Here is a 25329-nt window from a genome sequence, read left to right as displayed (position 1 = left end):
CGGGGCAAACAACTCCCATTGCCTGGCCTCTCACGTGGGAAACATGGCGGCAGGGGGGCGGCTGATTGAGAGTGTTATTCGCTGACCGAAGCATAAACAGATTATTACGTGTCTGGTAACAGAACTACAGCGTTGTTTGATCCTCTCACCGAATTGTCTGCATTATCAGACGCTAGTTCACCTCGGACTGTGGCTGCCTTCGAATTCAAATAGCCTACTTTACGGATGTTTCTACCGCGAACATTTCATCACAGTTCAAATAAACACTGACTGTATGTGAATTTATTTTTACATTGAAAACATTGTTCATTTTTTATGATTTTAAAATACAGATAATGATGTTATAACCTCACACGTAGCGAATCATAAAAGGTATATATAGGCTATAACAGACTACTACTTTTTTTAGTTTGACATGTTTTTGTAGAAGAAGAATAAACATCATCTTTTCCGGTGAAAAGTCTTAAACAATTATGCAATAATGGATTATCATCTAACAAGAATAACCATGGTTTACTACAGTAAGGTTTAAGGTTTTTAAGCTGTTGGGTGGTTGGTTTTTCGAAACCATCTTGTTGTAACTATGATTTTGGCTTTAACTATAGTAAAACTATGATTAATGTTCGTAAGGATCTAAGACGGAGTCATTGCTTGTTTTACTGTTTGCAGCAGTCCGGTTCATAAGAGCACCGCATTGTTTAAGTTTCGTTTCATTCTCCGTGTCTGTCTCGGTTAGCTCTTCTGTTTTATCGGTAAAAAGAGGCTAATTTCTCATGATGCGGAGCACGACTAAATATCACGCGAGCAAGTGAAATCAGAAAACCCAGCGGCGTTAAATCTCGAAATAGGTTACTGCGAACCGAATGGCCAAAACAATTAGAAATAAATACAAAATAATTTTCAGGTATACTTGTTTACATAAAATAACACAGATGAAGTGATAACGCATTAAATGACCATTCAATATTATTAAACCTGCAGTGACACGTAAAACATTCGAATAGATTTTTTTCTTTTCGAATAATTATTGCAGATCGACTAGTCTTGCACACCCGGACATCAGCATATTGACCCGATCAGACCAAACATACATTTAACTTATGTACTTTTATACTCTTTCATAGCAGAAGCGTAGTGAAGGGTAGGCTATATTCTGACCTGTGGCCAGTGACGTCGTCTTATCTTATTCAATACTTTTTAATGTTCTCATTTATTTATGTCCACAAAAGTTATTAACAAAACATAGATTAAAATTAAGAAACAAATTAAATGAAATGAAATTCGTTTTAGAGAAGCAAACAAAACATATGAAGTAAAATTACGTTTAATTGTGGTGGAGATGGTCGTTTAACATGCAGCAAACAGTAAAACAATTAATGACCCCTACCAAAATGAACTGTTTTACCTTAAATCAAAATAAAAAAAACATGTTTACTACAGATTTTCTACAACCATAGTTAAACCTAGTAAAACCATGGTTATTCTTGTTAAATGAAAATCCATGCATTATTGTTAAAGAACAGAATTTTACCGGAACAGATAATGGTTCTTCTTCTTCACAAAACATTTCAAACTTAGAAGGTATTTATGTCGAAGTTCAGTCTGTCTACTTTTTTTTCACTCTGTGAGGGGTTTTAACGCCGTTTTCTGTATTTTAAAATAATTAAAAAAGATTTGAAGAATGTTTTCAACGTATAAATACATACATGTAACAGTCAGGGTTTATTTGAACTGTGATGAAATGTTCGCGGAAGAAACATCTGTAGGCCCTCGGTGGTCAAAATAAAAAAAAAAAACAGAGTAATACAAACCGTAATCAATCTGGCAAAAAACAATTTTCACAATAATAAAATCATGGCTAATTATAAGGAACTATACAAAATGATACCTGTTTGGAAGACAGGGATGCGCACCTAACAGAGCGCAGACAAACATGCTCATAAACAGGAAGTAATAAATGGAATTATGTGTGCATATTGAATACTGTAAGAATATTTCCTTTAAATATATTGTTTGTCATATAAAGTGTTGAGAGATAATAATGTTTTTTCCACTGTTATTGTTTATTTTGACCTGTTAGTGTGGTTTTAAGCGTGTTTGACCTCAAGGGTTTATTTCAGTAATATTGCTGTTTTATAATAATACAATTTACATCAATCCTGCTTCCTTCTCTGTTTATTCATTTAATGATGCTGTTATGTTAAGTCAATATTCAAGTCATATGCGGATTAATGTGTGCATCTTTGAATAACTGTAAGAATACAGTTCCTTTGAAAATAATTTTGTCAACGTTTTAGAAATAATAATGTTGTGAAAATATTTATTGCCATATGAGACGTTTATTGCCGTTGAATACTCTCGTCTATAATGTGGAAATTATATATACGTAGGAAATATAATGTGGTATACTTCAAAGTTACACTGCTAATTTTTATTTATGATATGTGGCGATAAATAAACTTTTGCAAATCTTCTGATTTGATCCATTAATTTCCTGACCACCAGGCTATTTTAAACATCATTAATCCACACTTACTAGTCTATCAAATAATATCTAAAGTATATTGTTTTGTGAAAAAAAGATGATTTGTTATATTGTTTTTGCGCTTTTGTCAATCACACGATATTTTTTATAGTCAAAAGCAGCGGTCAGCAGCTGCAGCGCGCAAACGGATTGTGAAAGCACAAAGCGGCTGCTTGACAAATCTAACCGCATACATACTGCAATAAACACATCAAAGGCCAACAGGCTATGCCATTTGTTGAGGGGTCGCTCACTGATCCCCGTATTTTTGTAAATCCTATGGACCTGCCGAACGGGTTAAGCACTTTTTTTTCATATACTGTGTTGAGCAAAAAGGCTGCAGAGTTTGACCAGCGGGAATCGGACGTACACCAGGCTGACAGATTGTGTTGCTAACTCGCAATGTATAACTACTATCAGACCGGCGTTCGCAGCCTCAAAACACTGCCAGTCCACCGGGAAAAGTCCCGACTATCCCGATTGCCACCACGCTACTTGAATGCGAAGGCACGAAAGGCAGCCACAGGACAGTGGGAGGTGAACTACCAAACAGATGTCAGCGTCTGATAATGCAGACAATTCAGTGAGAGGATCAAACAACGCTGTAGTTCTGTCACCAGACACGTAATAATCTCCATAATAATCTCCACTAATATTTCTCTGTTTATGCTTCGGTCAGCGAATAACACTCTCAATCAGCCCTGCTGCTGCCATGTTTCCCACGTGAGAGGCAGGCCAGGCAATGGAAGTTGTTGGCCCCGCCTTGACGCAGTGATTCACAGGGCGGGGGCGTGGTCAACTCGGAATGCATTTTCAATTGAATTTTGCTACATCCGTTGCGCGCTATGTAAATGAAAATGCAATCCCAAGTTTCCCACCCGTAAATGTAAATGCATTTAGGGAAAATTTCATTTAAACGATCATTTTGCTACAGTTTTTGCTTGACTATGTAAAGCACATCTTATCAAACCAGCTAATACATTTCCAATTTAATTTTGCTACATCCATTGCACGCTGTGTAAATGAAAATGCAATCCCAAGTTTCCCATCCGTAAATGTAAATGCATTTAGGGAAATTTACATTTAAATGATAATTTTGCTACAGTTTTTGCTTGACAATGTGAATCACATTATATCAGTTCGGGTAATACATTTCCATTTTAATTTTGCAACTTCTAAAGCATTAAAATATGTATTTAAAACAGGGCTGTAGAAAATGGAAAATATAAATTAAAGTATTACATTTTCATTTCTATTTTGCACCAAGGATTGCACATACATGCATGGAAAATGTAAACTTAAATACAGAAATGCATTGTCATTTTACATATTGCATTGTCATATTGCATATTACATTCTAAATTGAATTTTGCTACCCATATGCTTCCATACCTCCTGTCTCCGCTCTTCATTCTCACCCTGTTTCACTGCATCCTCACCCCATGGCGTCAATATTTGACGCCACTTGACCATGCGTCAATATGTTACGCGGAGGGTATACCCTTCGCGTCATTTTTTGACGAACTGGGGACTTCAATACTATAGGGAATGTTAATGTACGTCACCGCAGTGTTGCATTATGGGACGTGGGCGCCATGTTTAGAGGCACCGACGACCGCTATGCCATTTAATTCTGGGCATGTTAAGCTAAAACTAGGTAAATTTGAAGAAAAACGGAAGATATCGAGAAGTTGAAAGAACAAGAGAAGGGACCCTATCGGGAGAAACTAAATGCTACTGCCAAAAAACTTTATTTGGACAAATAAACAACATAGATCCATATGATTTAGCAGCCCAAGACTGGATTACGGACCTCCGCTTACATATCTGGTCAATTACCTTGTTTTTGCAGGACTTTATTTACACTTTGCAGGAGTTTAAGAGCTATAAATCCCTTCAAGCTTATAGTAAAGTGACACTTCTTCTTTTGGAGTCTTATGGTTGGCAAACCAGCTATTTACTGACAATGTGTTAATACCTACGTATCTTAATGATTCTATAAAATAATTTCTCCGTTGTATTCTGCGCGATGAATTAACACATGTTCAAAAGATGGCACTTCTGTTTTGGCCAAGTTATTAAAACAAACAAAATGCTAAATATTTAGCTAACGTTGTTATTTAAATAGTCACAAGCAGTGGGTTTGAGCAGTTGCATTTAATAAAAAATATGTGTTACAATCGTCAAAATTGTCTAAATATTTATTTTTATAACTCATGTGTTTAGGGTGATCAGAAATGAATGAATGAATCAATCAATAACTTACATTTGCAAGTTAGTTTGACAGTGTTAGCATAAAAACAAGACAATTTAAGTGGTTCTGCTTTTATTAATCACAAATTACTGAATGACTGAAAATGCAGCGAACACACTCTCGCTGATGCAGGGATTTTTTTGAAAAGTAAACGTTTTTCTCCTGATTACAGCATGCAAACCACGCGATCCGGCGTCTTTTCGTCAGCTCCTGCACCGGCTTCCTTTGTTTTTTCCACGAATAAAAGCTGGAAAAACGTATTCCGTTGTTCAGTTTCCTCCCTGAACGATCGCGTGACTTGCTTGATCGAGCAGTACTGACCAAACATATCGAAGTTTATTAAAATCTCGACAGAAAATACAAAAACAACCTCCAATACATGAACTCAAATACAGCGGGATAGGACGCGTGCCTGCAAAGATGGCGGATTACACATAATCCAACACAGCGTGACGTCAACTCCACATTCCCTATTGAGTCCGTTGCATTCTCTTTCCTATTTTCGTACCATTTTCTTACCATTTTCGCGTCGGTTTAGGGTTAGATTTACATAATGACATCCCTACCCAAACCTATCCCTAACCCCAATGTCAGGCGACAACTGTTTAATTTCGCGTACCCAATAGTATTGAAGTCCCCAGTTCGTCAAAAAATGACGCGAAGGGTACACCCTCCGCGCAACACACCGACGCATGGTCAAGTGGCGTCAAACACCGACGCAATGGGATGAGGATGTGTTGAACTTCAGTGTAACACAATTTACAAAATTGTTTACTACTATATAATGCTTGTTAAACAGTTTTGAGCTTAGAAACAACATAATTCACAATTGCTTACATTTAAGACTTATCAATTGCTTACATTTGAGCTTTATATCTGCAACAACAAAATATTTTTTAATTAAAGATAATGCTTTCTTTGTGATAGCTTAAAGGTGATGTGTGTAAAGTTTAGCGGCATCTAGTGGTGAGATTGCGAATTGCAACCAACAGCTCACCCCTCAATTGTTTTTAAAACGCATATGGTAGCCGCCACAGGACAAACATGTCATTGTCTGAGGCAATATAGGGCCAAAAAAAACGCTCTGTAGAGCAGTTTGTCCATTTAGGGCTACTGTAGAAACATGACGGTGACTTTCATGTAATGGGACCTGCGGTGTATGTAGATAAAAACGGCTCATTCTTCAAAACAGCGGCAGTTTTGACGCATGCTTTGAACCCCAAGGCAACATCTAGTGCAGGGGTCCCCAACTGGCGGACCCCGGTCCGAATCCGGACCGCGAGATGCGTCCATCCGGACCGCAAAGACTTTTGACACAATAAAATGCATAAATAGCAAACGCTATTTAACGTTATTATAAAATCCAATTTATATCAGGCACATATATGGTCAGCCCAGTAGCGCTATTTGGGTCCTACATTGACACAGGTTTCGAGTGCGGCGCCAGCGCGAACAGTCACAGACAGGTGTGCAGGGAAGAAAGCAGAGAGAGCCTCGTCTGCTCGCGAGTCTGTTGCGGTTGTCAAAAGTGGGAATATTAAACACCATTACGAAACTAAACATAGACACTTTGAAGAAAGTTACGCTCAGGTCTGAGGTAAGGGTGCAAAAAATAAATGAACTAAAAAAGCCCAGTATGAGCGACCCACACGGGTCCTCACTCACTCACTCACTGCAACAACAAGCTATGACGAGTCATCTATAAGTGTTCACTGAAAATACAGTGGATTTTAGGAAAGCATAAAAAGCCCTTTACAGATGGGAAAATAGTAAAGGAGTGCGTGGATGCTGGATTTTTGACTCAACGTATAGTTGCGAGTCAGCATTCTCAACACTTAACATTATCAAAAGTAAATACATGTCAAGAATGATCAATGAACATTGTTTTTTTTTAACTAGGACTTTTTATGCTTTCGTCTTTAAGTTCAACTTAGTTCAGCCTATTTGATTTATTTTTCATTTGAGCTTGTTTACATTTTTATAAACTTGAAGGAACAGTACAAATTAAGAGAGAAATGTTTTCCTGCACTTTTTCATTTTTCCAACACTGGCAGTTTACATTTGCCTGTTTGTGTTTATGACTGATATTGATGATGATCTTTTACCAGTGCAACTTGAAGCACAGAAGAGGGTGTTCAACATTACATTTAGTTAAGTACAGACAATAAATGAGAGTTAAAGGTAACATGTGATATGATTTGATTAAGCCAGAGAGGTTTGTATTAATTGATTATGATTGTTAATCTCAGTTTAGCAGAAAAGAGCACTTTAGTTTTCCTTTTAAGTTGTTATGTGGAAATGAATGTGTGTTTTGAAGATTTAGAGATGACTGCATTTTGCACTGTTCCCTTTATATTTTTGTCAGACATTGTTACTGGATAAATTTAGATATTTTGTACCAAGCAACTGAAAGGACATACAGTAACAGAACAGCATTAACATGAAATCCATTTTGTAAAGGATTATTTATGCTTATACATATGAAGAAACATTATTCAATATACTTGATAACACTATATTTTGTTTAATAAAACAAATATTTACACTAATTTCTTTAGTCTGGCGAAAGCTGTCAATTTATTTTTTTACTTGCAGTACATGTCCGGACCTCGGCTGGTGCGGAGGGTTCATTTACTGGACCTCCACCAATTTTAGTTGAAGACCCCTGATCTTATCTTTGAATGTCAATAGGCAGCGTCAGTCTATGAGGCATCTACGTATATACTCTCTATGGTCGAGACTGACGCATTTTAATCCATACAGTACATTTTCTGCACAGCGGAGGTTAACTACACATTACCGTACTGGGGTTTGGAAATGTTGTGTGCCTCTGTGTGTGGTGGTACACTGTAGCTGTTGACGGTTATGACTGTAAATCACTGAGTCACATATGCATATATGCTCTTTATGCCTAAAACACACATGCTGCATACATTCAAATAAATTTGCTATATAAACAATATATTAGTTTATCAAATAAATGATCATTTTAAAGTTTGCTTTTCTGTTGTGCTTTGCTGTGCCTTCTTTAATTTGGTTGTGTTGCCATTGCATTAACATTAAAGATTTTGTTTTGTCCCCAGCAAATGATGTAGTTTGTATTTCAGTAGTCCAAGCTGCTGACCAAACAATATTTAACTCATTGACTTCCATTGTATAGACACAAAACCACTGAGATATTTATCAAAATATCTGCTTTTGAGTTCTACAAAAGAAAATCATACTGGTTTGGAATGACATGATGAGTAAGTCAATTTTTGGGTGAACTATTCATGCAAAACTTGTATATGACATCATTTACCAGTAGGTGGCAGCAGAGTCTTTTATACAGTTATGACTTTTCAATTTGCTGACTAGTGGATACTACTACAACTAAAATCGATGTCATCTGTATTTTACATCTGTTGGTCTTTTGTTTCCTAAACTCTATAAAGAAACAAATAAAAACAACTTCCAGCAGACTTCCACAAAGTATCAATAACAACAGAGTCCATCTAGAGTAAATTATTTCTGATAACAAGCAAAATACTGTAAATAACCAGTAAATGACCTTAGTTTAAATCATGGCCAATCAACTATTACAGTGAACTAATATTGAGAGTGTAAAATTAATGTATACAATGTTAGCAACAGGTCCTTGAATTTTAAGGATCCATGCTCACAGTCTGCCCTCATCATCGACAAAATACAGTATTTGTTCCAGAGCTCAGTTTACAGTTTGCCAGACGATAAACAAACAAAAATATGCAGCATTTTGTCAATTCAACATATATTTTTTATAACTTTAACTTATAAAAATATTTTTTTTAAAAAACACTAGATGCAGTGTAATTGTGAGGGGACTATGAGGGGCATAGGGGAGTAAAATGTTTTAAGGAAAAATATATTAAAAGAAAAATAAATTTACTATTATGATTATTTGTTTTCCCTGTAAAAGATAAGTTCGTATAAGATAAAACAGTACCTGTTCTGACCAGCAGCTGGCCCTGTTGTCAACAAGAAAACTGTCACTAAACATCATTCACAAAAAGAGCTAATGAGACAGGGCACCAGACTAACTTTTGCACTGGTTAGACTGGTGCTACCAACTTTCTTAATTGGTCACATCAGCACATTTGGTCAGATACTTTATTTTTACAACAACATGGAATTAATCAATGCATGCTGATGAATAGTTGTCTTAATCTTGTGCTTTGCACTGATGTCAAAAGACTGACAGTAATACAAGACCTGTTGGCAAAATGCTTACATTTTTTTAACTATGACTCAATCATAATCCTTGCAGAGCGCCATTCACGTAGATTAGCATTAAATTACATGCTACCAAATTTGTTGTTAATGTGATAAATGCTGACTTCACCCTTTAGGCTGCAAGACACAAATGACTGAAGAAACCTATTCGTTTTCTAGTATCAATAATGGATGGCAAACAATTTCCTTCTCCTTAACTTCAATAAGACAGAGGTACTGATAATTGAACCGAATAGCTCCAAACAAAATATGTCAGTGTAAAACATCTCTATAGAAGGTTGCGCTTTTGTTCCATCTTGCACAGCCGTGTGATACTGAATAGCAATCTATATCTCGAAAGTCACTTTCTAATGTTTGTCGCAGCATTTTTCCATCTTAGAAATATTTGTAAGAAATGCAAAGCTGTCTGCTTCATATGTGGAGAAGCTTATCCACACATTATTGACCTCAAGACTTGACTATTGCAACTCATTGCTGGGGATGACATGCAAATCAAGTCAATAAGCTTTCGCTGGTTCAAAATGCAGCTGCAAGAGTACTTTCAAGATTAAAGAGGTACACTCATAAGCCTGATTTTAGAGACACTACACTACCTGTCAAATATATAATTGCATACATTCAAAATATTGCTCATCCTAGACTATGTTCATCATCATATAGTTTGGAATGGAGTACTACTTATTACATTATTTAAACAAGAAACAAATTGAATAACTCAATGTAACTTCAAAGAGTCCATCCTAAGCTATATTTTAAAACTGCCATGCTTTTGATGTTCTTTGCTTTCTGTTTTTTCTTTGTCTAACTGTAGCACAAAAATAAATAAATTAATAGAACCAAATCAAAATTGTAGTCGCTGACTTTGCTTACATAATGGAATATCTGGCAAGTCATTTTTCATTAAAAGCCCCCATTGCCCCAATAAGCGTGTAATAAAAATGACAACAGTGTCACTTGCTGGTCCAAATAATTACTGTTTGACATCCGGTTTAGAAAAAAAAATGTGTAAACAGTAATCACAGACTGACTGGGAGAGCTTTTACTGTACTTGCAGTATTTCACTGTATTAAAAAGATGGATATCACTTGAGTAGCTGCTTTGGTCAACCCAGGCTCATTGGAAATACGTTACTCTGCCTACATTTTTGCAAAACCTAAAATACGTAGCTGAAAGTACATTTCCCTGTGAAACGTCCACTAGAGGCGCTATGTGGTATACAGCGAGTCATACTTGGCCGTATCAGATGCATGTTTATTAACGTTTATAAAAGGGACAATATTAATAAAGGATGTTCAGACTTGTCAGCATACACTCATTTTGACATCAATTAGTAATTATTTCCATGTTTTTGAGGTGCCAAGAGCAAATATCTTCTGGATCGCACTTCCTCGAGGTCATCGCACTTACTCGAAGTAAGTTACCGAAAGAGTATGGTATTGCCTCGCAAACGGAACAATTTATAATAAAAATGCATTTGTATGTTTTCGTTTTGTGTGTTTTGATGAAATTAAACGGCAGGGAATCGCACAATAATGATATCGCGTTGATTTCGTAATACGTACCAAACCGCACAAAACTAACGTTATATGGCAAACTATTCTTGAACAGCCAGACCAAATATTTTACATGGGTCTACGTGTCTCACTACCGAGCCTCGAGTAGGCTATGAGTTGTAACTGTTAATCCGAATAGATAATATCAAAAGATAATAAAGTTTTGCCAGAACGTAACGATATGTACGTTTCAGTCAGGTGATTGTTTTATGTACTCGGTGAAACGTACAGCAAGTTAGTGAGCAGTGGACACCCGGCTTCAATTACCCTGGTACAAAAAATATATTTTATTGACCCCCATAATCTCAATTGATCTGTTCTTTTATGACCCGGATCATATTTATCTGGCCATTCAACTGGGTTTTAAATGTTAATATTCCCTCGCGGTCTGATCTCAAATCAGCTAGCGCGGTCTGCGGTGAGTTAAAGAACGCTGCAGGTTCAGTAACATTCAGCGGTGAGTTTACGCTCAAATGCGGGTAAAACAACATTCAGAGAGGAGTTTTATTAAAACAGCGATCATCTGCAGGTAAAACAACACTCAGAAGTGACTTTAACAACGTTCCACGGCGCGTGAGAGTAGCATTTTAAGCGTTTTCTGCTCATCTAACTGTTAGCTTTGATTACCATGCTGGATGGTAAATAATTTTTATCAGAGGCTCGTTGATGTTAACAAATATAGATATAAATATACATTTTACTATACTTCGATTGTGTTTGATTAATTTATGTTATATATGATTATTAATTTGTTTATTTAAAATCCTGTAATTTAATAACTCTGACGTCATCGAACGTCATTTTTTATCGTAGTTGACCTTTGCATTGAGTATGAAAGTTAAGGGGCAGTCTGATGTCTACTCTACTGCTAAAAACTACTAGGACCAGCATAAGCTGGTTTTAGCTGGTCTCCCAGCTTAGTTTTAGCTGGTATTGCTGGTGTAGCAAGCTGTGTTTTGGTCACCTTGACCAGCTGATCCACCAGCTTGTAGGGGACTGGGAGGACCAGCTTAAACCACCTTAAACCAGCTACCAGCTTATGCTGGTCTTAGCTGGCTTTTCCGGTAGGGAATATCAAAATTAGATAACTTAATTCAATAAATTGTGTCGTGTAAAAGTTAATCCTGCAGCAAGATACAGGGAAATGCAAGATTTTCAGTAGTGATATACCTATATTACACTAGCTCGCAACTAAGTTATTATGTTGGCTTGTGTGCGTGAGTGCGTGTGTGTATTATTAGTTATTTATTTATTTTTTGTTTATGTCCTTCAAATTTGCAAGCTTCAAACTCTCTATACCCCCACCACCACAAACAAACCAAAAACAAAGGCACTTTTAATAGTCACATGTGTTTTGTTAAACTGTACTTGTCAATCTTACTGTAGCACTCTCTGTTTACATTTATATTTGTTTTATCTGTTGTACTCTTTGTTGTGAGTCTTTCTGTCTGTTTGTGTTTCTGCCCATCAACATGTCCATCCATTCAGAGCTCCAATATCATCTCATGATCTTGGATAACTTGGTTGATGGTCAAGAACTGAGGATGAGCTCCAAAGTCCTAATGACACTCTTGGTGAGCTGCAAGAAGAGGAAGCAGCAGCGCCAGTGAAGACACCTGAGCCGAGGGTGCATTAGAGAAAAGAGACATTGATGGGAAATATTGTCTATGCAAGGTCAAGCAGTAATCAACCAAGGAAAGGTCAGTATTGTTTACATTTAAAAATATATTTTTAGGATCTACACTGTTTGGGTACTTGCAGGTGTATAAAATTAATGAATACTTCTACTTCTAAGGGGCCAATCACACCAAACATGTTTATGGCAGTTGTAGACGCATTTTTTGAATGATATTCTATGGGCAGTGAGCGTTATGCACACTGTTTATTTGCGCCGAACGCCTTGCGTTTTTTGCTGCTGGCCGCAGCACGTGCTGTTTGAAGGAGCTGAGAGCGGAAAAGCGTCCGACGTCATTCGCATCTTTCCATTCTCCAATCGAATGAGGGGAGAGGCGGGCCTTCCGTTGTAGGTACGGGGTCACTCACTATCTCCTGCATGTTTGTGCACTCTCACCCCGCATCAAGGCCAGAGCAAGTGCCCTCTTTGTAAAGTTTCTGCTAATATCTGTCATAACAGCAAAAGAGCGCTCACGCTTCAATATTTGATTGACATAAGAGTTGCATCTGTGGTTGCCTAGCAATTTGCGCCCTTGCGTTTCCACACATTTAAAACGTGTTTGGTGTGATTGACCCCTAAGGCTATTGTCAATAGCCAATCAGATGCTTTCTTTATAATCGGTTCTATTTGAGCATTCTTATTTGCTGTCATCATCTGCATGACGCATAGATATCCATACAGTTATTGGACTGTTAACATAAGGGTTTGGGAAAATAAAGTGTTCTAGTTTTTCTCTCAAGCTATAATGTTAAACAGTGAGCTTGCACCATTACAGACTGTAACCAGACTGTGCCACTAGCCTTGGGACAAGTTGGAATTTGTAAATATGTATATTATATTGTATGTTATATATAAATGTTGCTTTGTGTTGTTTTAATCCTCTTAAGCAGATCACATTCGGACCACTGATCCTCCCAATGTTCTTGACATTCATTGTGAGGTGGGCTTTGCTCCAGAGACTGTTGGTGTACTTCAGTGTGTTTAAATGATCATTTATATCTGTACATATACAGAATATGACAGTGGGTTATAATGTAAGTAAATACATAGTTTATTTTCTTAAATAAGCATGAATACTGGACCTTTTACACATGAAGTACACTTAGATGCTGTAAATATATATGTATAAAGAGAAATATAAAAGTATTGTTTTTGTATACTATTTTAACTATTTTAGTGTTTTCTACAAGATCACTGAACAATTTCTCAGAGGCATCACCTCCTGGAACCCCAAGAGATCCTCTTCTGGCTTCCTCAAACTGGAGCACACGTCAAAGTCTCTTTTCAGAGAGGTGGAGGGCATAGAGACCCCGTCTGCTGAACACGGCTGTGGCACAAGAAAATGTTTGTGGGAGAAGTCCAGCTGTTATCCAGTGTTGTGACTGTCGACCTCGCCCCTTCTTCTGTGCTGAATGTGACGTCATCATGCACACCAGACATGTCCTCCATAGCATAGATGCCATGACTGCTGAATTCTTCCAGCCATTACCTTTAACAACTGTTGTGGTGGATACGGCTCTTTCCCATTGTGGTAAGTTTTGTGTACGTACATCATATATCATTTTCAGAATAGTTAAGCTACAGTAATATGCTTTACTATCTCAATTATACCTTTTTGTTTGATGTTAAATGTATGTGGATACACCGTGTCAGTCAGCATTTTAAACATGTACATTCTCATGTACTTTTTCAACAATGTGCTTCACCACTATTGATCCATTACAATCTTATATTACTCAGTCAAAAGAAATGATCTTAATTGTCCTCTACTGTATGATGTTTTTCAGTGCGGCTTGTACCTGTGGAAATGCCTGACAAAATCTGTGGTTGTTCACCAGAGTCATTAAGGGTCTGTCCAGGAAAGACAATTGCTGTGGTCACAATTAATGGTAAGAATTAGGGATGGGCATGATTAATCGACGATCGATAATTGATCGTTAAGAATTTAGTCGATTACGTTAATTTGTTATTGATTAATCGAATACTTTTTTTTAAACTAATGCAGGTTGCGTTGCCTAGCGTAGCGTGTGTCTTGAAGCAATTAAATGAATTTCACTGTGTGGCAGCAATTCAACATTTTACCACCAGGGTGCAATATTTGACACCATACTCCGTTATCTGTGACCTTCCGTTTTGATTGCAAAAAAAGAATCATGAAGAGGTCATGATTTTTTGGGAACAAATGAGGTCTCTTTTTAAGAATGCAGCTCGCAGCTGCAGGTTCCACTGCTTTAGAGCACCGCATATTCAAGCGCATATATGTTCCGTTTGTCTAACTAAATGTAGTTTAACTGTTTGCCACAAGTTGATCTTGTAATAAAGGTCTCATGGAGGAAAACATGCTGTATTTTTGTATTTAACATTTTTTAATTATAAAAGTTAAATAATTATTTTTTATTATAAAAATATTAATGATTAATCGATAGTCGATCGTTAATTCTCCCGACAATCGACTAAAAAAATTTAATCGAATGCCCATCCCTAGTAAGAATGTAAAGAACTTTGTTTTGTCCTGTTAAAGCAGAATCTTAAATATCTTTTCATACTTAATTCCCAACAATTTAGCATAGATGTGAGCTCCAACACCTTCTTAACATTCATTTCCTTTTAGTATTTCATACCAAAGCCCATGATTTTAAATGTGAGGTAAGGAAAAGTTGCTGTGTGATAGAAAATAAATTAAACATCTGGTTCTTTCTTTCTTTCCTAATTTTTAACCAGGTGAAATGGAGTATGGCATATCAGGATGTTGCTGGATTAACACTAGGAGAGGAGGTGGAACACTGCAATGCCTTCCTCTCTAGGATCGCAGTGACCACAAAACCCAAGTCAAAAGCAGGTAAAACAACTGCACTAGCAGGTGCAATACTGCACTAGTTATATAATCATATAATTAATAGGGGGAATAATATGGTGACAAAATATTTTCTGTGTTTGCAGTATGCTCAGACCTGCCGACCCTCATGGCCATGGGCTGGAATCAGCAAAAGTTTGACAATTTGGCCATCTCGCTGATATCAGAAGGTAATGACATCAGTAGAGTTTGTGGTAGATGTTTTGAATTGTGTGTTAGTAGTGTTTGAAGCTGTGCATTAAAGATTTGGTTTTGTTTCTTGCTATCTGTAAATGTTTGTCATTGTAGACCAAAAAAGCTCTGCAAAACCAGTTACAAAACCTAGAGGTCATGAAAACCCAATGACTTAAGACTTTCTCATAATTGCATTCCAGACTCTGTCGATCTAAGGACTGAGGAGGAGCAGAAGATTCTTGTTGCAGAGATGGACCATCATTGGAAATCTCTTTCAGCTTGTGCTGATGCCCTCGGAGAGCTGTCCTGCTTGTTTTCTAATGAGACAATGAAAAGTATGCATTTGTAATATATGGCATAATGGCAATGGGTATTTTTATTTTGTTGTTAGTAAGAGTATAACCTATTAACTAAAATCTGCTAAAGTGCACATTCACATAACTATATATAGGACATGTCCTCTCTAAGCATTGAAGTAACAAGTAGTAAAAACACAGTAAAATATTACAATTTCCTTTAATAAAATAGTAATATTTTACTATGCTCTTACCTTAACTTGGACAAATTAATACGCACATATCTTCTAAGTTGGGATCTAAGGGATTTTTTTACCAATAATTAATACCTGTGTTTTTTCAGAGTGTATCATATTAGGATGATGCTGTAATTTGGTCTTGTAGAGGAGAACAATGATGTTTTCCTTTAAATACAAGTACCTCAAAGTTGTGCTATGTTTTCTAATGACATTATCTGCACTTTGATATTACAGTGGCAAAACCTGAGATGACACCCGGGAGCCTGCCCGCGAGTTCCGGCGCGGGTCCCCGCGTCCCAACCGGCTTTCAGCATGGCTGCCTGCGCCTGTGCATTGTCAGGCACCCTTCGGTTGTTTGTTTTTGTCTTTGCTTGCTGTTCTTTGTTGAAGTTTTTGCACAGTGCCCAGTCTCTTTTAGTGTTTTTTTTTTTTTTGTATTTTTTAAAACCCTGTATTTGTCATGAACTCTACACAGCAGACAAGAAGCGTCCCATGCAAGATCATAAGGTAAAGAGTTAGTGCTGGTTGCCATTATGAAATTCCCAAAGGCATTATATTTAAAGATTTTTGGAGCACTGGTTTAATATAGGTAAGTCTACTTAAACTATGTGGAATGCCAGACATGAATAATACCGCACATATGTTCAATTACAATATTACATAAGAGTTACTTTAACGTTTATAATTGTTATTAAAAAAAATAATTTACTTACATATATTCAGAGTAAAATAATGAAAATGTATTACATATTTATACAGGGCCAAGCAATCTGTGCTTTTGGTCTTTTTCTCTTACTTTTACAAGATCTCCTGAGAAAAGTTTTGATGTGTTTTGGTTAAGATTTTGGAAGCATGGAAGTTTTTTTCCATTTCTGAGTTGGGTGTGTAAGTCACCAAATCCAACCTTATATTATTTGAATCACTGTCGTCTTACCTAAAACAGCATTTGAAACATGTCACCAAGTCCTAGTAACTGATAGCTGGGATTAAAAACATTTTACAAAGCTGGGTTAGTTTTCACACAGTGTTACAATGAAGCCTCAGGTATACGATGATAATGAAATGAAAACAATGTAAATACTATTCATCAAAATGATAACTGTTAATACTATATCGGAGGAAATAACTCACTATTATGATTAATTTGTCTTAATTGTGCAGCCCTTTTGAAATATATTTATTTCTATTTATTAATGCATAATACAAGGATGGTTAGATGAAGGATGATGGATGGATGAATGTGTGGATATCTATTATAGGCAGATATATAAACAATATCCACCTTTAGTATATAGACAGAATTTTATTGAATTTTAATAATTTTTTAGCAGGTGTTACAACAAACCCTCTGTTTGTAACAATGAACCCCACCTAGGGGGTAATGTTTGCCCTCCTGTAACTTTCGGTCTAATTGTATGATAATGGTAGGTCTCACAAACAAACTTTAAGTGTTCATTTGCAGCAGAGATGTGTGTGTTGATTGTGTAAAAAATGATTCATCTAACTTAAATATTTTTTGAATGATAGAGCCAAAGCCAAAAAGTGTTGTGCCTCACTCTCACCCACTGTTTTGCAGTAGATATTTTAGGTATCTCATTTTTTTCATCTGATTTTCTATTTATATTCCACTGCCATTTAGATTACTTGGCATCACATGCGAGAGCTTATTAAATATTGTTATAAACAAAAAGTCTCAAAAGAAACAATTTGATTGGCAAAAATAAATGAATTGGCAACTAATTTGCTGATCATTTGTCCTTTGCATGAAAAATCATGTCATGGTCAAGCATTTATTTGTTATAAATAAATATTTATAAAAGAGGTTTCTCTTCAACTGTTACTGTAGTTCTGAATTCTGATTACATAGTCTCACAATATGAGCAAAACCTAACACAATCAAGATATGAATTTGGAAAAGGGAAATAAAAATAAAAATATTGTTCTGATAAAAATGTCACTCAGCACAGATTGTTATCCATGATGAAGAGCGTACATCTGTGTAGGTTTTACTGTCCTTCATCTCCCAGGGGCCCATGTAACAACCCATGGAAATGCAAAAATAATGCACATTTCAAATGGCTGTATAGCAAAGTCCGATTAGTTTATTAAAGAGAAAATTGATAGGACAACTATTTATGATATGTTTACTAAATAATGTTGAACAGAGATTTCTGACATACATGGAAAGCTGTTAAAAAGCATTTTAAACAGTACTCACAGTAAAATATCAAATTTCATTCTAACTCTTAAATATGTCATAGAGATTTTTACAATGAACATATTTACATGCCATTTTGTTCATTAAAGATTGTATTTATTTAATTCCATTACTAAACGTTTTAAAACTACATTGCCCATAAGCCATTGTCATTCTGTCGATGGGACGGGGAAACATGGCGCTGTTAATTGTAGTTCATTGAAGCCTGTAGTTACATTATAGGGTTAGGATCTCGATAAACGGGTAATTTCTTTTAACATAGCAATACCTAACAATAACTGACAGTATTACTAAGGTCACAACAACGGCAAAACAAAGTTTGCAAAACGGATCACTTATTATTTTTGAATAAAGTTAGTCCAATCACAGCGTGTACGGCAAGGAAACGTCACACGTGTCTATATATGGTTATCACGTGCACGTTCTTCCTGAATGTAAATGATCAGCACGGCTGTAAATCGCTATAGGTACATTTATAATGTTTATTTATATCACAAACACAGACTTAACTGAAACAGAAGAGTTTTCTCAGTAATCTAAGCAAATATTTATTTCAATAGTATAAGCCTAAAGGTAACTTGTTGCAGATGTATTGTATGTGAAATAAATAATACAATATTTCCAAATGTTTAATTTTTGCTTACAAAATTAAATAAAGTTATTGTAGCATGCAGGCTGCTATCAAAAATATATTTTCTGTCCTTTAAAGAAACATCCAAAAATAAAACATGTTTGAATTACTGTTTTAAATATGAACTAATACATTTTCATTATTTTACTCTGAATATATGTAAGTAAATTATTTTTTTTAATAACAATTATAAACGTTAAAGTAACTCTTATGTAATATTGTAATTGAACATATGTGCGGTATTATTCATGTCTGGCATTCCACATAGTTTAAGTAGACTTACCTATATTAAACCAGTGCTCCAAAAATCTTTAAATATAATGCCTTTGGGAATTCCATAATGGCAACCAGCACTAACTCTTTACCTTATGATCTTGCATGGGACACTTCTTGTCTGCTGTGTAGAGTTCATGACAAATACAGGGTTTTAAAAAATACAAAATAAAAAAAAACACTAAAAGAGACTGGGTACTGTGCAAAAACTTTAATAAAGAACAGCAAGCAAAGACAAAAATAAACAATTGAAGGGTGCTTGATAATGCACAGGTGTAGGCAGTCATGCTGAAAGCTGGTTGGGATGTGGGGACTTGTGCTGGAATTCGCGGGCAGGCTCCCAGGTGTCATCTCAGGTTTTGCCACTGTAATATCAAAGTGCAGATAATGTCATTAGAAAACATAGCACAACTTTGAGGTACTTGTATTTAAAGGAAAACATCATTGTTCTCCTCTACAAGACCAAATTACAGCATCATCCTAATATGATACACTCTGAAAAAACACAGGTATTAATTATTGGTAAAAAAATCCCTTAGATCCCAACTTAGAAGATATGTGCGTATTAATTTGTCCAAGTTAAGGTAAGAGCATAGTAAAATATTACTATTTTATTAAAGGAAATTGTAATATTTTACTGTGTTTTTACTACTTGTTACTTCAATGCTTAGAGAGGACATGTCCTATATATAGTTATGTGAATGTGCACTTTAGCAGATTTTAGTTAATAGGTTATACTCTTACTAACAACAAAATAAAAATACCCATTGCCATTATGCCATATATTACAAATGCATACTTTTCATTGTCTCATTAGAAAACAAGCAGGACAGCTCTCCGAGGGCATCAGCACAAGCTGAAAGAGATTTCCAATGATGGTCCATCTCTGCAACAAGAATCTTCTGCTCCTCCTCAGTCCTTAGATCGACAGAGTCTGGAATGCAATTATGAGAAAGTCTTAAGTCATTGGGTTTTCATGACCTCTAGGTTTTGTAACTGGTTTTGCAGAGCTTTTTTGGTCTACAATGACAAACATTTACAGATAGCAAGAAACAAAACCAAATCTTTAATGCACAGCTTCAAACACTACTAACACACAATTCAAAACATCTACCACAAACTCTACTGATGTCATTACCTTCTGATATCAGCGAGATGGCCAAATTGTCAAACTTTTGCTGATTCCAGCCCATGGCCATGAGGGTCGGCAGGTCTGAGCATACTGCAAACACAGAAAATATTTTGTCACCATATTATTCCCCCTATTAATTATATGATTATATAACTAGTGCAGTATTGCACCTGCTAGTGCAGTTGTTTTACCTGCTTTTGACTTGGGTTTTGTGGTCACTGCGATCCTAGAGAGGAAGGCATTGCAGTGTTCCACCTCCTCTCCTAGTGTTAATCCAGCAACATCCTGATATGCCATACTCCATTTCACCTGGTTAAAAATTAGGAAAGAAAGAAAGAACCAGATGTTTAATTTATTTTCTATCACACAGCAACTTTTCCTTACCTCACATTTAAAATCATGGGCTTTGGTATGAAATACTAAAAGGAAATGAATGTTAAGAAGGTGTTGGAGCTCACATCTATGCTAAATTGTTGGGAATTAAGTATGAAAAGATATTTAAGATTCTGCTTTAACAGGACAAAACAAAGTTCTTTACATTCTTACTAGGGATGGGCATTCGATTAAATTTTTTTAGTCGATTGTCGGGAGAATTAACGATCGACTATCGATTAATCATTAATATTTTTATAATAAAAAATAATTATTTAACTTTTATAATTAAAAAATGTTAAATACAAAAATACAGCATGTTTTCCTCCATGAGACCTTTATTACAAGATCAACTTGTGGCAAACAGTTAAACTACATTTAGTTAGACAAACGGAACATATATGCGCTTGAATATGCGGTGCTCTAAAGCAGTGGAACCTGCAGCTGCGAGCTGCATTCTTAAAAAGAGACCTCATTTGTTCCCAAAAAATCATGACCTCTTCATGATTCTTTTTTTGCAATCAAAACGGAAGGTCACAGATAACGGAGTATGGTGTCAAATATTGCACCCTGGTGGTAAAATGTTGAATTGCTGCCACACAGTGAAATTCATTTAATTGCTTCAAGACACACGCTACGCTAGGCAACGCAACCTGCATTAGTTTAAAAAAAAGTATTCGATTAATCAATAACAAATTAACGTAATCGACTAAATTCTTAACGATCAATTATCGATCGTCGATTAATCATGCCCATCCCTAATTCTTACCATTAATTGTGACCACAGCAATTGTCTTTCCTGGACAGACCCTTAATGACTCTGGTGAACAACCACAGATTTTGTCAGGCATTTCCACAGGTACAAGCCGCACTGAAAAACATCATACAGTAGAGGACAATTAAGATCATTTCTTTTGACTGAGTAATATAAGATTGTAATGGATCAATAGTGGTGAAGCACATTGTTGAAAAAGTACATGAGAATGTACATGTTTAAAATGCTGACTGACACGGTGTATCCACATACATTTAACATCAAACAAAAAGGTATAATTGAGATAGTAAAGCATATTACTGTAGCTTAACTATTCTGAAAATGATATATGATGTACGTACACAAAACTTACCACAATGGGAAAGAGCCGTATCCACCACAACAGTTGTTAAAGGTAATGGCTGGAAGAATTCAGCAGTCATGGCATCTATGCTATGGAGGACATGTCTGGTGTGCATGATGACGTCACATTCAGCACAGAAGAAGGGGCGAGGTCGACAGTCACAACACTGGATAACAGCTGGACTTCTCCCACAAACATTTTCTTGTGCCACAGCCGTGTTCAGCAGACGGGGTCTCTATGCCCTCCACCTCTCTGAAAAGAGACTTTGACGTGTGCTCCAGTTTGAGGAAGCCAGAAGAGGATCTCTTGGGGTTCCAGGAGGTGATGCCTCTGAGAAATTGTTCAGTGATCTTGTAGAAAACACTAAAATAGTTAAAATAGTATACAAAAACAATACTTTTATATTTCTCTTTATACATATATATTTACAGCATCTAAGTGTACTTCATGTGTAAAAGGTCCAGTATTCATGCTTATTTAAGAAAATAAACTATGTATTTACTTACATTATAACCCACTGTCATATTCTGTATATGTACAGATATAAATGATCATTTAAACACACTGAAGTACACCAACAGTCTCTGGAGCAAAGCCCACCTCACAATGAATGTCAAGAACATTGGGAGGATCAGTGGTCCGAATGTGATCTGCTTAAGAGAATTAAAACAACACAAAGCAACATTTATATATAACATACAATATAATATACATATTTACAAATTCCAACTTGTCCCAAGGCTAGTGGCACAGTCTGGTTACAGTCTGTAATGGTGCAAGCTCACTGTTTAACATTATAGCTTGAGAGAAAAACTAGAACACTTTATTTTCCCAAACCCTTATGTTAACAGTCCAATAACTGTATGGTTATCTATGCGTCATGCAGATGATGACAGCAAATAAGAATGCTCAAATAGAACCGATTATAAAGAAAGCATCTGATTGGCTATTGACAATAGCCTTAGGGGTCAATCACACCAAACACGTTTTAAATGTGTGGAAACGCAAGGGCGCAAATTGCTAGGCAACCACAGATGCAACTCTTATGTCAATCAAATATTGAAGCGTGAGCGCTCTTTTGCTGTTATGACAGATATTAGCAGAAACTTTACAAAGAGGGCACTTGCTCTGGCCTTGATGCGGGGTGAGAGTGCACAAACATGCAGGAGATAGTGAGTGACCCCGTACCTACAACGGAAGGCCCGCCTCTCCCCTCATTCGATTGGAGAATGGAAAGATGCGAATGACGTCGGACGCTTTTCCGCTCTCAGCTCCTTCAAACAGCACGTGCTGCGGCCAGCAGCAAAAAACGCAAGGCGTTCGGCGCAAATAAACAGTGTGCATAACGCTCACTGCCCATAGAATATCATTCAAAAAATGCGTCTACAACTGCCATAAACATGTTTGGTGTGATTGGCCCCTTAGAAGTAGAAGTATTCATTAATTTTATACACCTGCAAGTACCCAAACAGTGTAGATCCTAAAAATATATTTTTAAATGTAAACAATACTGACCTTTCCTTGGTTGATTACTGCTTGACCTTGCATAGACAATATTTCCCATCAATGTCTCTTTTCTCTAATGCACCCTCGGCTCAGGTGTCTTCACTGGCGCTGCTGCTTCCTCTTCTTGCAGCTCACCAAGAGTGTCATTAGGACTTTGGAGCTCATCCTCAGTTCTTGACCATCAACCAAGTTATCCAAGATCATGAGATGATATTGGAGCTCTGAATGGATGGACATGTTGATGGGCAGAAACACAAACAGACAGAAAGACTCACAACAAAGAGTACAACAGATAAAACAAATATAAATGTAAACAGAGAGTGCTACAGTAAGATTGACAAGTACAGTTTAACAAAACACATGTGACTATTAAAAGTGCCTTTGTTTTTGGTTTGTTTGTGGTGGTGGGGGTATAGAGAGTTTGAAGCTTGCAAATTTGAAGGACATAAACAAAAAATAAATAAATAACTAATAATACACACACGCACTCACGCACACAAGCCAACATAATAACTTAGTTGCGAGCTAGTGTAATATAGGTATATCACTACTGAAAATCTTGCATTTCCCTGTATCTTGCTGCCGGATTAACTTTTACACGACACAATTTATTGAATTAAGTTATCTAATTTTGATATTCCCTACCGGAAAAGCCAGCTAAGACCAGCATAAGCTGGTAGCTGGTTTAAGGTGGTTTAAGCTGGTCCTCCCAGCCTGGCAAACCTACAAGCTGGTGGATCAGCTGGTCAAGGTGACCAAAACACAGCTTGCTACACCAGCAATACCAGCTAAAACTAAGCTGGGAGACCAGCTAAAACCAGCTAATGCTGGTCTTAGTAGTTTTTAGCAGTAGAGTAGACATCAGACTGCCCCTTAACTTTCATACTCAATGCAAAGGTCAACTACGATAAAAAATGACGTTCGATGACGTCAGAGTTATTAAATTACAGGATTTTAAATAAACAAATTAATAATCATATATAACATAAATTAATCAAACACAATCGAAGTATAGTAAAATGTATATTTATATCTATTTTTGTTAACATCAACGATAAAAATTATTTACCATCCAGCATGGTAATCAAAGCTAACAGTTAGATGAGCAGAAAACGCTTAAAATGCTACTCTCACGCGCCGTGGAACGTTGTTAAAGTCACTTCTGAGTGTTGTTTTACCTGCAGATGATCGCTGTTTTAATAAAACTCCTCTCTGAATGTTGTTTTACCCGCATTTGAGCGTAAACTCACCGCTGAATGTTACTGAACCTGCAGCATTCTTTAACTCACCGCAGACCGCGCTAGCTGATTTGAGATCAGACCGCGAGGGAATATTAACATTTAAAACCCAGTTGAAGGGCCAGATAAATATGATCCGGGTCATAAAAAAACAGATCAATTGAGATTATGGGGGTCAATAAAATATATTTTTTGTACCAGGGTAATTGAAGCCGGGTGTCCACTGCTCACTAACTTGCTGTACGTTTCACCGAGTACATAAAACAATCACCTGACTGAAACGTACATATCGTTACGTTCTGGCAAAACTTTATTATCTTTTGATATTATCTATTCGGATTAACAGTTACAACTCATAGCCTACTCGAGGCTCGGTAGTGAGACACGTAGACCCATGTAAAATATTTGGTCTGGCTGTTCAAGAATAGTTTGCCATATAACGTTAGTTTTGTGCGGTTTGGTACGTATTACGAAATCAACGCGATATCATTATTGTGCGATTCCCTGCCGTTTAATTTCATCAAAACACACAAAACGAAAACATACAAATGCATTTTTATTATAAATTGTTCCGTTTGCGAGGCAATACCATACTCTTTCGGTAACTTACTTCGAGTAAGTGCGATGACCTCGAGGAAGTGCGATCCAGAAGATATGTGCTCTTGGCACCTCAAAAACATGGAAATAATTACTAATTGATGTCAAAATGAGTGTATGATGACAAGTCTGAACATCCTTTATTAATATTGTCCCTGTTATAAACGTTAATAAACATGCATCTGATACGGGCCAAGTATGACTCGCTGTATACCACATAGCGCCTCTAGTGGACGTTTCACAGGGAAATGTACTTTCAGCTACGTATTTTAGGTTTTGCAAAAATGTAGGCAGAGTAACGTATTTCCAATGAGCCTGGGTTGAAAAATACTCATATAAAACCCTCAACAATGTTGACTGCACATGTAACAGTCCCTACAACACCAGCTCAACTCAGTGCCAAAGCACCATACTGTAGAAATGA

General features: G+C 36.5%; 1 protein-coding gene across 3 annotated transcripts in view; it reads left to right on the top strand.

Annotated features, from left to right (window-relative positions):
- The window catches only part of LOC129423973 (lymphocyte antigen 6D), a 90671-nt gene that overhangs the window by 24192 nt on the left and 41150 nt on the right, over positions 1-25329 (top strand). The gene's annotated exons all lie outside the window — the stretch shown is intronic.

Source organism: Misgurnus anguillicaudatus, chromosome 9 (assembly GCF_027580225.2).
Source record: "Misgurnus anguillicaudatus chromosome 9, ASM2758022v2, whole genome shotgun sequence".
NCBI classification, from domain to species: Eukaryota; Metazoa; Chordata; class Actinopteri; order Cypriniformes; family Cobitidae; genus Misgurnus; species Misgurnus anguillicaudatus.
Note: the sequence above shows the minus strand (reverse complement) of the source record. Positions and strands in the feature narration are given on the sequence as shown.